General features: G+C 46.2%; 1 protein-coding gene across 2 annotated transcripts in view; it reads right to left on the bottom strand.

The window, feature by feature from the left end:
• The window catches only part of KCNJ16 (potassium inwardly rectifying channel subfamily J member 16), a 38,403-nt gene that overhangs the window by 14,183 nt on the left and 10,081 nt on the right, over positions 1-14,139 (bottom strand). Inside the window, exon 3 of one of the 2 annotated variants that reach the window (XM_038157164.1) lies at positions 7,228-7,335. The exons of the other annotated variant lie outside the window; for it this stretch is intronic. The gene's annotated coding sequence lies outside the window, so the exon portion shown is untranslated. The remainder of the gene's footprint in view (positions 1-7,227; positions 7,336-14,139) is intronic. 2 annotated transcript variants of the gene reach the window in all.

Below are 14,139 nucleotides of genomic sequence, written 5' to 3'. Positions count from 1 at the left end.
CTTATCCATGGGTATTCTAAAATTCCTGTGCCCCTCATCCAGGAATATTCCAACATTCCTGTGCTCCTCATCCAGGGATATTCCAAAATTCCTGTGTCCCTTCTCCAGGGATATTCCAGCATTCGTGTGCCCCTTATCCATGAATATTTCAATATTCCTGTGCCCCTTATCCATGAATATTCCAATTCTAAAGGCCATTTCTGATGCCACCAAAACAGGTGGCTCTGGATTTCTGTGTGTGACAGAGGTCAGCAGGGACATCCCAAGGGATGCCTACCTTTCTGTGTGTTCATATTAGAAGACTGAATTTTTTAAAATTGAAAATTTAAAATAATCTCAATTTAATAGTTGAAAATTGAATGATTTATAATCCGTGCTTTTGGTTCAGGACAGATTTTGGCACCCTAATCTGCATTTCCTTAAAGCTGCAGGCAGCACATTCTCCTGTCCCAGTCCTGGGCATTGTATCCATTTAGACAGAGCTCTGGGATCTTCCAGAATAAAAGGATCCTTATTGCAGGACTTGGAAAAATGTCCAGGCAGGAGGGATGAAATATTGCCCCTGCACACTGAACAGGGAACCTTTTCTTCCCGGGCTGCTCCAGGACTTGCTCCTGCAAGGTCTCGTCTGTCAGCAGATGCAATCAGCTCTAAGAGCCTGAATTACCCTCCTGGAAATCACTGGGAATCGTTTTGGTGACACAAAACCCAGCGAGGGCGGAAGTTCTCCGGCAGATTTGGGCCAGCACCCTGCAGGAAGGAGCCTTTGGTTCCCAGAACCATTCCTGGTGCCCAGGACAGCCTCTCATTCGGGCTCTGAGCAGGGAGCTTGGGTTTCGCTCTATTCCTCCCAGCCCCCTGGCACACACAGGCCGTGGCTGATCTGGAAAACAAAAATCATTTACAGCGTTTTCCAAGTGTTTCCACTGAGCAGATTTCAGCGAGGCCTGTCCCGAGCTGAAGAATTTGCAGGAATAGTGTCAATCTGATGTCACAGCGGCCATAAATCCTCTCCTGCTGGATTGCATTCTGCCCATTAAAACGCTGTGACCTATTGTCATCCGAGTGGAACCACATTCCACTGGCTGCTCAAAAGGTTCTGATTTCACTCCCGATTGTTGCCAGGGCAACTGCACCTCCATCCAAAACTGCCTCGCCAATCCCTGAACTCCATTTGAACAGGCTGGAGATAAAGCAAAGCACTAATTACTTATTCCCACCGAAAAAGTCCAAACCAAGCCTTGCTGTAATTACTTATTCCCATTGAAAAAGTCCAAATCAAATCTTTTTCTGAGGCCTGAATACCAGAAACTCGCAGGAGCTCTTGGAGGGTTACTTGGGGTTTTTTTTTTGTGTGAGGTACCAATTGCCTCATTTCTTTGTGGAATAACTGGTTGTGGTGACAAAATACCATGAAAAGATTAATATTCTAAAGCTATCCCGAGCAAGAGTGCACTGGAAATCTCACCACAGGCCGCTCCTGGAAAGAGTCCTCACTCACTTGTGGAAAACTGAAAGGATTTTCATGAACAGTGGTGAAGGCTTGTGAGTGAAAATAGAAATATTTGAATTTCCCCGTAGAGATTTCTGGTGGAAAGTGGCCTGTGTTTTATGGCCTCTGCTTTTATGAAGTGAATATCATCTCCGTGGCTCCGATTTGTCCTGATCTGTCTTTGAGAGGGCCAAAGCCAGGTAGGAAAATGCTCTTTCTCCCAGGGCTGCTGGGGATCAGCATTTCCTGGAGAGCAAAAGGGGCCACCTGGCCATCCAAAATCGGGTCTGGGAAGTCAGGAGTGAGCAGGGCCAGGTCACGCAGGTTCTGCCACTCCAAAACAGTGCCCTGGTGCTGACGTGCACAACATTTGGTGCCAATTTGAAACAAGTTTGGGAGAGAATATTTTAAAAGGAACTGGATGGAGATGTTTTGTGAAGTTGTCTCAGGAATGGAGATGCCTTCATTAAACATGGAATTTTTCCAGCTATTTTCCAGTAAAATTTTACTTTTTTATCCAGGTGAGTGATTTCACACAGCTCTGTGAGCCTGTCTTGGTTTTCTCTTGAAGAAAACTTGTCTGAAAAAATGGTTGTTCACTAAAATTACCTTTTTTTTTTTTCAGTTTGTTTGCCAGACAAAGTGAAATGCCAGCCCTTAGATCTTCTGTGGGAAGTGCTGACCCACTCTCCTAGCAAGGAGAACCCCAAAATCCAATGGTTCTTCTGCTGAACCTTTTCACAGGAAATTAAGGGCTGAAACCCTCTCCACTCTCCCAGTTCTCCACCCCACTGTGTCACCACAAAGTTGAGAAGCTGAAGATTATCCTGCCCTGGATGCACCCTCAGAACATGAATTTCTCTGCTCTAAAAAGAGGAACCAGTGATGGAATCCTGACTGGAAAACACAAGAAACGAGCAGTGCCTTGTGAAATGCAGCACGGCCACTTCTTGAGCTCCAGCCTTGCCTCCTGCCAGGCAGGACAGACGAGTTCTCTTTTACAACCGAGGATGAAAAATGAAGAATCAAGTCAAGCCCTTATCCTGGTTTGAAAGCAGACAGAAATGGGAGGCGGTGTTTGCGCGTGGGGCTCGTTTGTATTTATCACACAGTGGTTTAATTGCACAATGAATTACTGGAAAGGGGTGTTCTGTTACCAGACTTTCTCACCAAAAGCTCGGGGTGAGAATATTGGGCAAGAAAGGTGACTAATAGCAGAAAAAGGGGCAGAGCATCAGTCTCCAGAATTTCAGTCACTGGGGTGAGGGAGCAGCATCCTGGTGAAAAGTTTATGCTATCTTAAAAAACCAAAACCCCCACTGAAACATATCCCATCAACTCAAATTAAACCCATCTAAGGGAAAATACTTTAAGATAAAAAGGTGCCACGCTATTCACTCAAGCCTGTCATTAGAGCATCTTTGTTAAACATGCTCATTTGCAAGGTCTACAAAATCACATATGCAATCTACCTCTGTGCATTTCAGCGTATTCCATAACAAATTGTTGCACCATAAAAATCCTTATCAAGTACTGAACTAAAGCCCTTTATCCCTTAACTGTGCCTAGATCTTCATTTCCAAACTGAGGGAGGGAGCAGCGCTGGTGAAAGGCAGAAACTTCCCCAGTGTGAAGTGTTTTCCACCTGACCTTTCCAGGAGCTGTTCAGAGCCTGTGCTGGCAGAGGGGCGGCTCAGATTTCAACCTTTTTGTCTGGGAACTCTCCTTTGCTGAAGTTTTTTGTTCTTTAGGAGAAGCTCCCCGAGCTAATGACCATCCATCAGTCCCTGCAGTGACAGGTACAGAAACCCTGGCGAGGACCTGGCTGCTCATTCCCTTCTAGCAGAGTTGGTGCTGCACTTTTGGAGCCCATCTAAAACACGGATTGCCTGGCTCTCACCTGAACTTGGCGAGTTTGCAGCTGGTTAACTCTGATTGATCAGCTGGCATTCGCTCAGCGCTGCCAAACCACCACAGCAGGAGCTGGAATAATCCTGGTTTTGTCAGGAATGGCTCAGGTGCCCCAGCACTGCGGGGCTTGGCAGACTTGGCAGCACCCATCTCCCTATCTCACTGCATTCACACCTTATCAGAGCAGGAACCAGGAGAGAGCAGCACAGCGACTGCTCTGGGTGGCATGGAGTGTGGCATGGAAGAGAAGAGAAGAGAAGAGAAGAGAAGAGAAGAGAAGAGAAGAGAAGAGAAGAGAAGAGAAGAGAAGAGAAGAGAAGAGAAGAGAAGAGAAGAGAAGAGAAGAGAAGAGAAGAGAAGAGATATTGCCACGTCTGGGGTCACCATTTATTACCGTGGGTCTTCTGGGCAGTCAGGACTTGGTGAAGGGAAGGAGAGATCTTGACTCCATTTCAGAAGGCTGGTTTATTCTATTATGATATATATTACATTAAAAAAGACCACACTATAACTATTCTACAAAGAACAGAGAGAAAGATCATCAGAAGGCGAGACAGGAATAGAAAGGAATGAATAACAAAGTTCTGTGACTCCCAGAGAGTCCGAGAGCTGCTGCCTCCTGGATTGGCCACCAAGTAGAAACATCCCACACCGACCAATCGAGGAAGCACCTGCTGCATTCCACAGCAGCAGATAATAAATTGTTTACCCTTGAAGCTGAGGTCCTTCAGCTTCTCGGGAGAAGAAAATCCTAGCAAAGGGATTTCCATAAAATATCACAACCACAAAGAGAAGAGAAGAGAAGAGAAGAGAAGAGAAGAGAAGAGAAGAGAAGAGAAGAGAAGAGAAGAGAAGAGAAGAGAAGAGAAGAGAAGAGAAGAGAAGAGAAGAGAGAAGAGAAGAGAAGAGAAGAGAAGAGAAGAGAAGAGAAGAGAAGAGAAGAGAAGAGAAGAGAAGAGAAGAGAAGAGAATCACAGAATTTCTAGGTTGGAAGAGACCTTTAAGATCATCGAGTCCAACCCGTGTTCTAACACCTCAACTAGATCATGGCACCCAGTGCCACATCCAGGCTTTTTTTAAACACATCCAGGGATGGTGACTCCACCACCTCCCTGGGCAGATGATTCCAGTGTTTGACCACTCTTTCTGTGAAAAACTTCCTCCTTAATTCCAGCCTGGATCTCCCTTGGTGCAGCTCGAGACTGTGTCCTCTTGTTCTGTCTGTTGTTGCCTGGAGAAAGAGACCGACCCCCAGCTCACCACAGCCACCCTTCAGGAAGCTGCAGAGAGTGATAAGGTCACCTCTGAGTCTCCTTTTCTCCAGGCTGAACAACCCCAGCTCCCTCAGTCGTTCTTCACACGGCTCGTGTTCCAAGCCCCTCACCAGCCTCGTTGCTCTCCTTTGGACACACAAAGAGGAGATGCAAAAGCGCCGTGAGGCTCATTGGTGAAGTCTTTGCAGATCAGGAAAGTTAATTTTCCTCCTTTCCTTCTTCCAGTGACTAATTTCTGTTACTGTAACAGGGAGTAAAAAGTTTATCTCCACCAAAACTTAAATATTCACTTCCTCTTCTCCACCATATTTGCTTCAAAAAGCACTTCCCTCTCCATTCCAGCTCTGGCAAGAAAGCTCACAACACTATTACAGAAAACACTCTAAAAAAAAGGGTTTCTGTTAATTAAATGTTTGTAATCACACTCTGCATCGCCATCCCCAGAGAATGAGTCAGGGCTCCCAGGAGAACATGATCCCAGAAGAGAGGAAAATGATGTAACACCAGGACTTTGCAAAAGTTCTTATCCAGACAGAGCAGCCTGGATCCCCTCTGGATTTCAGCCTTTCCATTGTGGATCCCCTCTGGATTTCAGTTCTCCCAGCCTGGATCCCCTCTGGATTTCAGCCTTTCCACTGTGGATCCTCTCTGGATTTCAGCTCTCCCAGCCTGGCTCCCCTCTGGATTTCAGCTCTCCCAGCCTGGATCCCCTCTGGATTTTAGCCTTTCCATTGTTGATCCCCTCTGGATTTCAGCCCTCCCAGCCTGGATCCCCTCTGGATTTCAGCCTCCCCAGCCTGGATCCCCTCTGGGTTTCCAGGCTGGTGGTGGCCACTGCCTGGAGAAGAGCTTTGATCACAGCCCAGGCACAAGGATTTGAGGAAGTTTGACAGCAAGGGAGGTGCAGAAGGCAGGACTGTGCAAGCAAAGCCCTGGCCAAGGCATCCCAAGCCTTCCCGGGACAGTGCATTGTCTCTGCCACCTCTCAGCTTGCCCTGTCTGCCAGGTGAGCTGCTCTGGACAGGTGACTGCACCTTGCTGCAGGAGTGGAAACCCCAGAGACAGCAAGGAGAGGAAATCCTGCCCCCCCTCTGCCTCTGGTGTGACCTTCCCAGATCCTCAGCCTGCTCAGAAAGGTTCCACAGAGTTTTCAGGACAGCTTAAAAATGTTTGCTCAGGGCTTAGAAATGTAGGAACAGAGGGATTTCTAAGGGGGATGAGCAGGATTCTTGCTCTCTCACCTTTTTTGTGGATTTTCATGGTGTAGGAAAAATCTCTCAGCAGATTCCTCGCACAGACACATTTGTGCACAGGTATGGGGTCACACAGGTGCACAGACACTCAAATCCAACACATTTTGAATATTCCTGTTTGTTCCTCGGCCCGCACTCACCCAATTGTCCCAACAAACCCTGAGCAGGCTCCCCAGGCAGACTGATCCCTCTGAGTCATTCCAACCAGCCTTTCTACCACTCTGCAAGCCTCAGTTTCCCTGGGTGAGCTGAGAGTGCCTGTGCTGCTCTGCCCTCCCGGCCCAGGAACCCCCAGGGCAGCTCTGAGAGGGTCTGAGCTCCTCCAGGAGGGGACAGAAAGGACAGAGAGGAACAGAGGAGCTGCCAGAGTGGGTCAGCCCCGCGGTCTGGGTGGTCCCTAGCCCGTCCCCAGCTGGGGCCATGCCAGGTGCTCCAGGAGGAGGTGACAGAGCCCTGCAGGTGGCAGCTCTGGGAGGAGTTCCTTCCTCTCTTGTTGGATTATGGCTTTTACCGACCCAGAGCTGGGGTAACTGAGGGGCGCTTTAAAAACTTTTATCCCATTTTCAGTCTCACGTGAAAGGTGAGACAATACAGATGTTATAACTCACTCCAGCACAATCAGAAGATAATTATTTCCTAATTACAATACACTAGAAGTGTTTCTTGCCCTATCAGCTTTAGCCACACCATGCTGCAAATGCCTAAAAGCCAATTATCGAAAATGATTGATGCAGGTCCCACTACAATGCATCTTTCACAGCTCTATTTCCCGAAATCCAGTCTTGTTTGCAAGGCCACCCTTTGAAACTTGTTTCTAGTTCCATTTCTCCCTCACCGATGTTTGTCCTATTCCACAGCACTTCAGAGCCAGCATTTCTTATCTCAAGGTTTGCATAGAGATGCACACGACGTGAGCCTTCCGCCAAGCTTTAAAAACTTCCTACAAATCCATTTCCCACGTTCCCTGACAAGTTCTTACCCTGATCTGCGGCAATTAGAGCCTGGCTCAGCCCTGCAATTACACAGCTTAGCACCCTCCCTAAACATGGGCTCGAACAAGCTCTGCCTCTCTGTAATATTCAAATTAACACGAATTCCAGCCACTCAAACCGTGTTTCCAAACAACAGCTATCGAGCTGCCAGGTTACCCTCAAACACCCCTCCGGCTGAGCCGTGAGCAGGTTATTCCCACCCGGGCTGTGTGGTTAGTTTAGAGCTCTCTAAGGCAACAGATTTTCTGTTTACGTGTACAAACACAGGGAAAAGAGTCATTAAGGAAGTGAGAAATGGGCTTTACCTTAATGTCCTGCTGGGGTTTCAAAGAATCTCTGCTTCACTCCCTCCTTCCTTTTGCTCTGCCTCTCTCCCGCTCTCCTCGCGTGGCTGGACTGACAGGTTGGCAGAGCTGAGAACGACAGGTTGGGTTTGTTTTTTTAGACACAACTCCTCCCCCTCTCAAAGAGAAGGAAAAAAAAAAAAAAAAAGAAAGAAGAAGAAAAAAGAAGGCAAGACTGTTTGGGAAAAGTTCTCAGAAAATCCCGTCCTTTCAGCACATTCGAGCTGGTGAGAAAAATGCTGCTTTGGGGAGCCCGGCAGTTTTCCAAGTGTTTTCCTCAAAAAGGCTCAAGGTCTGCTTTGCAAGGAGTGTGAAGCAACCAGAGGATTTACACCAGGAGCCGACCTGACCCCAAACCTTCCCCACTGCCCTGAGAGCTGATCCAGAGGTGATTGCAGCCTTGACAGGAGGGTGTTGAACAAGTGGAAAGGGCATTTTGCAGGCAGCACAGATATCTTTGGGCCTTGGATTTTATCCTCACATCCCAGCACCAGTCTGGGTAATAAATGTCACCCAGAGGTGTCTGAAGACCTGTTTTTTTCCCTCGGATCCCCGTGCTGCTGCTAACTTGCCCTCACTGCAGGTTATTTTAAATTCCTGCTCTGAATTGGCTGCACAGAGACCAGCTCAGCTCCTGTCCCTGTCCCCTGAGAGGTGAGAGGATACCGGAGAGCTGGGGGAGGACTTTACCAGGTCACAGTGACCCCAGAGATGGGGTCAGGGTGAAAAGCTTCCACTTCCCCGGGCCTTTCCAGGTGTTCTGGCTCAGGTGACAAAACTCATCCCTGGGAATGCTCTGCTACAATGCTTTCAGAACCAAGATGCAGACACTGTTTTGACCCCGGGTTTATCAATAAATTCTGAATTAGGGCTGTGGCAAACTACTTCAGGGCTGCTGGTGCCTGTGTCCTCCTGGCCATGGAGCTTTGCTCCTGGCAACCCATGGCACGAGGATCTGCTAATAAATGCCAGGACAGAGAAGCCAAGGGGTTGGTGGCTGGTGGTGAAACAAGTTCCACCCTCCCAGTGCCCTGCAATCTCCGAAAGAACTGACAGACAGTCTCCTTCAGTCTCTAAAGCTTTTTTAAGTTGGCAGTTTGGGCACAAATCTGCAATTTCCAGGCCTGTTCTCTGCGGAGTCGCTGCCTCTTCCTTACCCAGCAAGCAGAAAAGCAAACGAACAGTAGACTAATGACTGTCATCTGCATAAATTTGCATCACAGACTCCTTGGATAGAGCCCCATCTCCTCTGGGTCACATTTGCACCTGAGTTGGTACAATGAGGATTCAGAGGCTGCCTTTACCTGCCTCACAGGTGCTGGTGTCGCAGCTCTGCAAAGCCAAAAGGGCTCCAAAACTTGGAAAAAATCCCCAGCCAGTTAAATTTAACATCATACCAGCTGGATTAGAGGTGAAACCAGCAGATCTCGTGATGCCTTGAGGAGGCTGAGCTGGAGCAGAGGCTGGGCAGAGCTACAGAACAAAGCAGGGATTTGTTCAAAGCATCTCCTCCATGGATCCACCTTGGGCAGCACAAGAGCCCAGCCAGGGCTGCCCCCAAGATGAACCCAAATGGTCCCAAAATGCACGAGCGCTCCCGGGGTCTCTGCCTTGGCTCAGTTCTGCTCCATTTGCACCTTGCAGTTCATTGTCCAGTTCCAGCTTTAGCCCAGGCACTCCCACCCTGCTTGTTTTTCTCTCCTCAGCCCACGCTGTTTGTGCTCCTGGGCTGAGCTTTGGATCATTTGTCCTTGGTGCCCAGCTGGAGCAGGAATTGTTTTGTCTCCCTGCTCTGTGCAGAGAGCTCAGCATCCCCTGCTGTGAGCCCAGCCCCGCACACTAAAGCAGCGCAGAACCTGAAACACGGAAAAGCCAAACCTGAGCATCACTCACATGGAGTCAGTGTGACATCATATTCAAAAATCTCCTTACACTTCTTGCAAGCTCAGCTTTATCTCCTGCACCAGGGGAGAGCCACATCCATGGACTCCATCGATTCCATCTCTTCCAGGCCTGCTTCCCATCCCTCCTGCCTCCTGCGTTCACACCCTGCCTCTTTCATCAGCAGCTGTTCTCAGTTGTGCTCAGCTCCCCTCTTAAGATGGACACAGAGATAACACAAACAGCTCAGAAATCCTTCCTGCCAGTGGAACCAGTTCCTCGAATCCAGACAAAGCCGGGCAAAGGTCAGTGCTAATGGGTGGTGCTGGAGGCACCACTGCCTGCTGAGGGAGGTGAGGAGCTGCTCTTCAGGTTACAGCACGGTCACCCACTGCAGCTTTCTGCATTTCCAGACTGCATTTCCAGTGCAGATGGATGGGGATAAGAATGTAGCAGCGTTCAGCACACTCCAGTGTCAGCACTGCTGGCTCAAAGGTAGATTTCCCAGCAGAGATCCAACTGCAGCTCCCTTGGGCACTGATTTAGGTTTTTCTCAGTCCTCCCTCCTCAGCATTATGAGGTTGGAGATCCAGACTCTTCAGAAGATGTGCAGCTTGAAGAGTCTTTAAGATCTTTTAGCAAAGGGGTTTATTCTCTTTATTGATTCTGGTTACTTGCCCTGGCGCCAAGAAATCACCAAAAACATGCCCAGCATGATGCTCTTGCTTTGCCTCTGGCATTTTCATCCCTCCTGGGACTCCTGGAGAGGGAGAGAAGCTGAACAGCATCACAAGGAGAGGGAAATCTCCAATCTCCAGCTGCAGCTGCCAGCCCAATCCCAGTCCAGCCCTGGAGTGTGACAGGTTTTTTTCTGCTGAGGGTGAATTAAAGCCAAGAGCCCTCAGTTCTCAGCAAACACAGTTGCTATAAGAGCTTTAAAGCAGTCAGTAAATGCTCTTCAATTAAGCACTGCAGCGAGGTCGGATTTCTTGTTTTTCCTGTTTCACCAGCAAGTTTCGAGACAGCCTCATAATGAACCTGGGAGCACAGCTCGTCACAGCATCAGAAAAGTTGCAAAATTGCACCCAACTTTGGGTTGTTATAGGGACTACACTTAGGGAGTGTAGCTACACTCCCTAAAGGAAAAAAAAATAAAAAATCAAAGAGGAAGGAACATGTCTCAAAATGCAGGAATTTATCCCAAACGCCCTGGTGCCAGTGAGAGGATTCCCATGGTTTCAGAGGGCTGTGGATCAATACTGATGTGTGGAAAATTAAATGACTCAAACTGCTGTTTGCAAACAGGTGACAGGGGAAAAGTGGTGAAACAAATCTGCCCTTCTGATAGGTGAGGAAGACACCTGTCAGAGCTGAGAGCTCCCTGAAGAAACAGTGACAAACAAAGCAGCTAAAAGCTAGATAAATCTCCAGAGAGAAAAAAAAAATCAAGGGAAAAAAAGAGAAAAAAACCCCCACAAAAATCCCTAGAGACCAGTAAAACTAAAACCAAAACTGGTGGCTACAAGTCAATCACAGAACAGAGGAGCTGAAGAAGAGAAACCAACAAAAAAGTCAAATACACTTCAGAGTTAATCAAATATAAGAAATGTAATATCCAGATCGCAAAGAGACACCTTAGGTCTCCTAGACTCAATGATCAAGGAACATCCCAGGACTGTCCCAAAAGACCACCGAAAGAATCTTTTACACTAGGTACACAAACAGTTTCCAAACACAGAGCCAAGGACTCTTTTCAATCCCTTTCTCTGAGACTCTGTGAATCTAAGGTTATATATCTATATATCCATATATAGATATATAGCTATATCAAGGACTCTTCAATCCCTTTGCATGAGGCTCTGAATCTAAGATTATATATCTATATATCTCTACATATATATCTCTTTATCTATATCTATATCTATATATATAAAGGACCCTTTACAATCCCTTTCTCTGAGACTCTGAATCTAAGATTATATATCTATATATCTCGAGAGATATATATCTATCAAGGACTCTTTTCAATCCCTTCTCTGAGACTCTGAATCTAAGATTATATATCTATATATCTCTACATATATATATATATATATATATATATATATATATATATATAAAGGACTCTTTTCAATCCCTTTCTCTGAGACTCTGAATATAAGATTATATATCTCTATATCTCTATATCTACATCTACATCTATATCTATATCTATATCTATATCTATATCTATATCTATATCTATATCTATATCTATATCTATCAAGGACTCCTTTCAATCCCTTTCTCTGAGACTCTGAATCTAAGATTATATATCTATATATCTATATATCTATATATCTATATATCTGTATATCTATATATCTGTATATCTATATCTATATCTGTATCTATATCAAGGACTCTTCAATCCCTTTCTCTGAGACTCTGAATCTAAGATTATATATCTATATATCTATATATCTATATCTATATCTATATCAAGGACTCTTTTCAATCCCTTTCTCTGAGACTCTGAATCTAAAATTATATATCTCTATATCTCTATATCTCTATATCTATATCTATATCTATATCTATCTCAATGACTCTTTTCAATCCCTTTCTCTGAGACTCTGAATCTAAGATTATATATGTATATATCTATATATCTGTATATATATATATATATATATATATATCTCAAGGACTCTTTTCAATCCCTTCTCTGACACTCTGTGAATATAAGATGATATAATTCTGCTGCACTTAAAAGCCCAACAACCGCAAAACTTCTTTCTGCACACGGAGTCGTTGATGAAGCAACGAGCAATAAATACAATACACAAAAACGTACAGAAAATACCGACAAAGCAATCGCTGCATCGCAGAGCCCACAGCCTCCACCCAGGGAATAAAAAAGTTCGCTCATGTACCAGTCTGGATTTGGAAAAGATGGGAATGGGACATGTTTCTGTGGTTACCCGGTGGACTGCGGGTTAAGTGAGGTTTTTTTCCTCTTATGTGCTGTAGAAACTCTCATCTTTTTACCACGCACGACCCCTTGCTCGGTGCCACTCATTCAATGTGTGATCAAGGGGATGCGGGTGGGAGCCTTGCCTACAGAGCCAGAAATGGCTACAAGAGGACAGAAATTGATGTCACTGCAAATAATTCCAAAACCAAAAAGGACCCAGCAACGAAAAGTTAAAAAAGGAGCAAAAAACCCAAAAAGTTTAAAGGAACAAAATGAGAATGAAGGTTTGTAAAGGCAATTATTGAGAAAATAAGAGGAGGAGGGATTGAAAGGAATGAGGAGGAGGTGTCTTTACAAGCTGTGATGGTAGATAAGGCCAGATACTGAGAGGTGAAAGGAGAAATGGGGGGAAATAAATTCCATAGGAATTCCACTGACTGGAATTCCTAGGAATTCACAGGCATTGTCACAGACTGTTACTCACTCCAGACTGTGCCTCATCTCTGGACTTAGGAGAAAAGAAGAGAGACACAAAGAAAAAGAAAACCAGGGTGTACACATTAGAAGGGGGTGTTAGGTGTCTTGGGAAGTCTGAACCTCTCAAGTACCTCAGCCAGTGGGGAAAGAGAGAGGGAAATGTGGCTGGGAAATTGGGATAAACAGGAGGCTGCATCCTCTAAAAATTTTGAGACACCAGGGGAATGCCCCATGGCCTCTCCCTTTATTCAAATAAAGTTGCAGTACTCCTCTGCCTCCTTTTTGGACAGAAACCTCTGGTGTTTGGGGATTAATTTTCCTGACACTAAGGTAAATCCCATGTTTCCAAGGGGATCTGTGTTCCCGGATTCCCTGTCCTGCCCTGAAAGCCTGTCCCTCAATGCCTGCAGAGATCTCTTGTCTCCAAGGCTCCTTGGGCTGCTCCAGCTGGGCAGGCACTGGGGCCATGTGTGTATTGCAAAGGAAAAAAACACCATTCATTCCCCAGATTTTACCCTTTGAGAGTGTGGATCCCTCAACCCACCCTGCAGCGGCCACTGATCCCAACCCATCACCTCGAACCCCAGCAAACACCTGCAGAACCCTTTTTGTGACCTGGCTGAGGCCGCTGCTCTGAATTTCCACCCATTCCAAGCTCAAACTCTCTTTTAATCCCATAAAACCTGCAGGTGCTGAATGTTTGATTGGGCAGGGAGGGGCTCCCTGCCGAGTACAGCAGCTCATGGGACCTTCAGGGCTCACTGAGTGGTGGTCCCACAAAAATCAGCACAAAATCCCCTCTTTGGGGGCACAGAAAAGCCCTGGGGGTGTCACAGAGCCTCTGGCACATCTGAGAGCTCGTTCAGGGTGTTGGGAATGACAGGAGGGCTCCAGTCCTTTTCCATGTGCACAGGCACTGAATAATTCACCAAGAAATCAGCTGGCCAGCGTGGAAATAATGTGAAATTACCTGAGCCCTCAGGTATTACATTAAGTGGATCTCTAGGGAAGGATGTGGATTACTGCAGCTGAATAGAGCCCTTATTTATCAGATGGAAAAGGTTAATGTCATTTCCTTTCCTTTCCTCCATGGTTTTCCTCACCACATCCCCGTTTCTGGCGAGCAGGAGGTGCAGACAGTGTAAGAACATGTGCTTGATTGTTTAAATCACCAGAGCTGTTACTCGGGGCAGGCAGGGGGGGAAGAAATTAAGATTTCTGCTGGTTTCCTGGGGAGAATTACAGGGCTAGGAAACATAAAACACCAAGGAAAGGAAATGGGCTGCGGAGCACCTGGGCTTTGATTTGACATCCCAGAGTCCTAGCTCAGGGAGGGAATTTGTGCATTCTCATCTACTGCGGTGCCTAATAGGAACCAGGATCAAACTAATCTAACATTCTTATTCCATACTTTATAAAGCAAGACTGCATTAAGAAAGGTCATTTTTTTTTTTTACTCCTTAATGAAGTTTGAATACTGTTAAATTAAGTTCTACTAATAAAGAGCCTTTGCTTTTTTTCTAATTTGCCTCTGGAGTCTCAAGGGCTGTTGACCTAAA

Source organism: Motacilla alba, chromosome 18, assembly GCF_015832195.1.
Source record: "Motacilla alba alba isolate MOTALB_02 chromosome 18, Motacilla_alba_V1.0_pri, whole genome shotgun sequence".
Lineage (NCBI taxonomy): Eukaryota > Metazoa > Chordata > Aves > Passeriformes > Motacillidae > Motacilla > Motacilla alba.
This window is presented reverse-complemented; position numbering and strand designations above follow the sequence as displayed.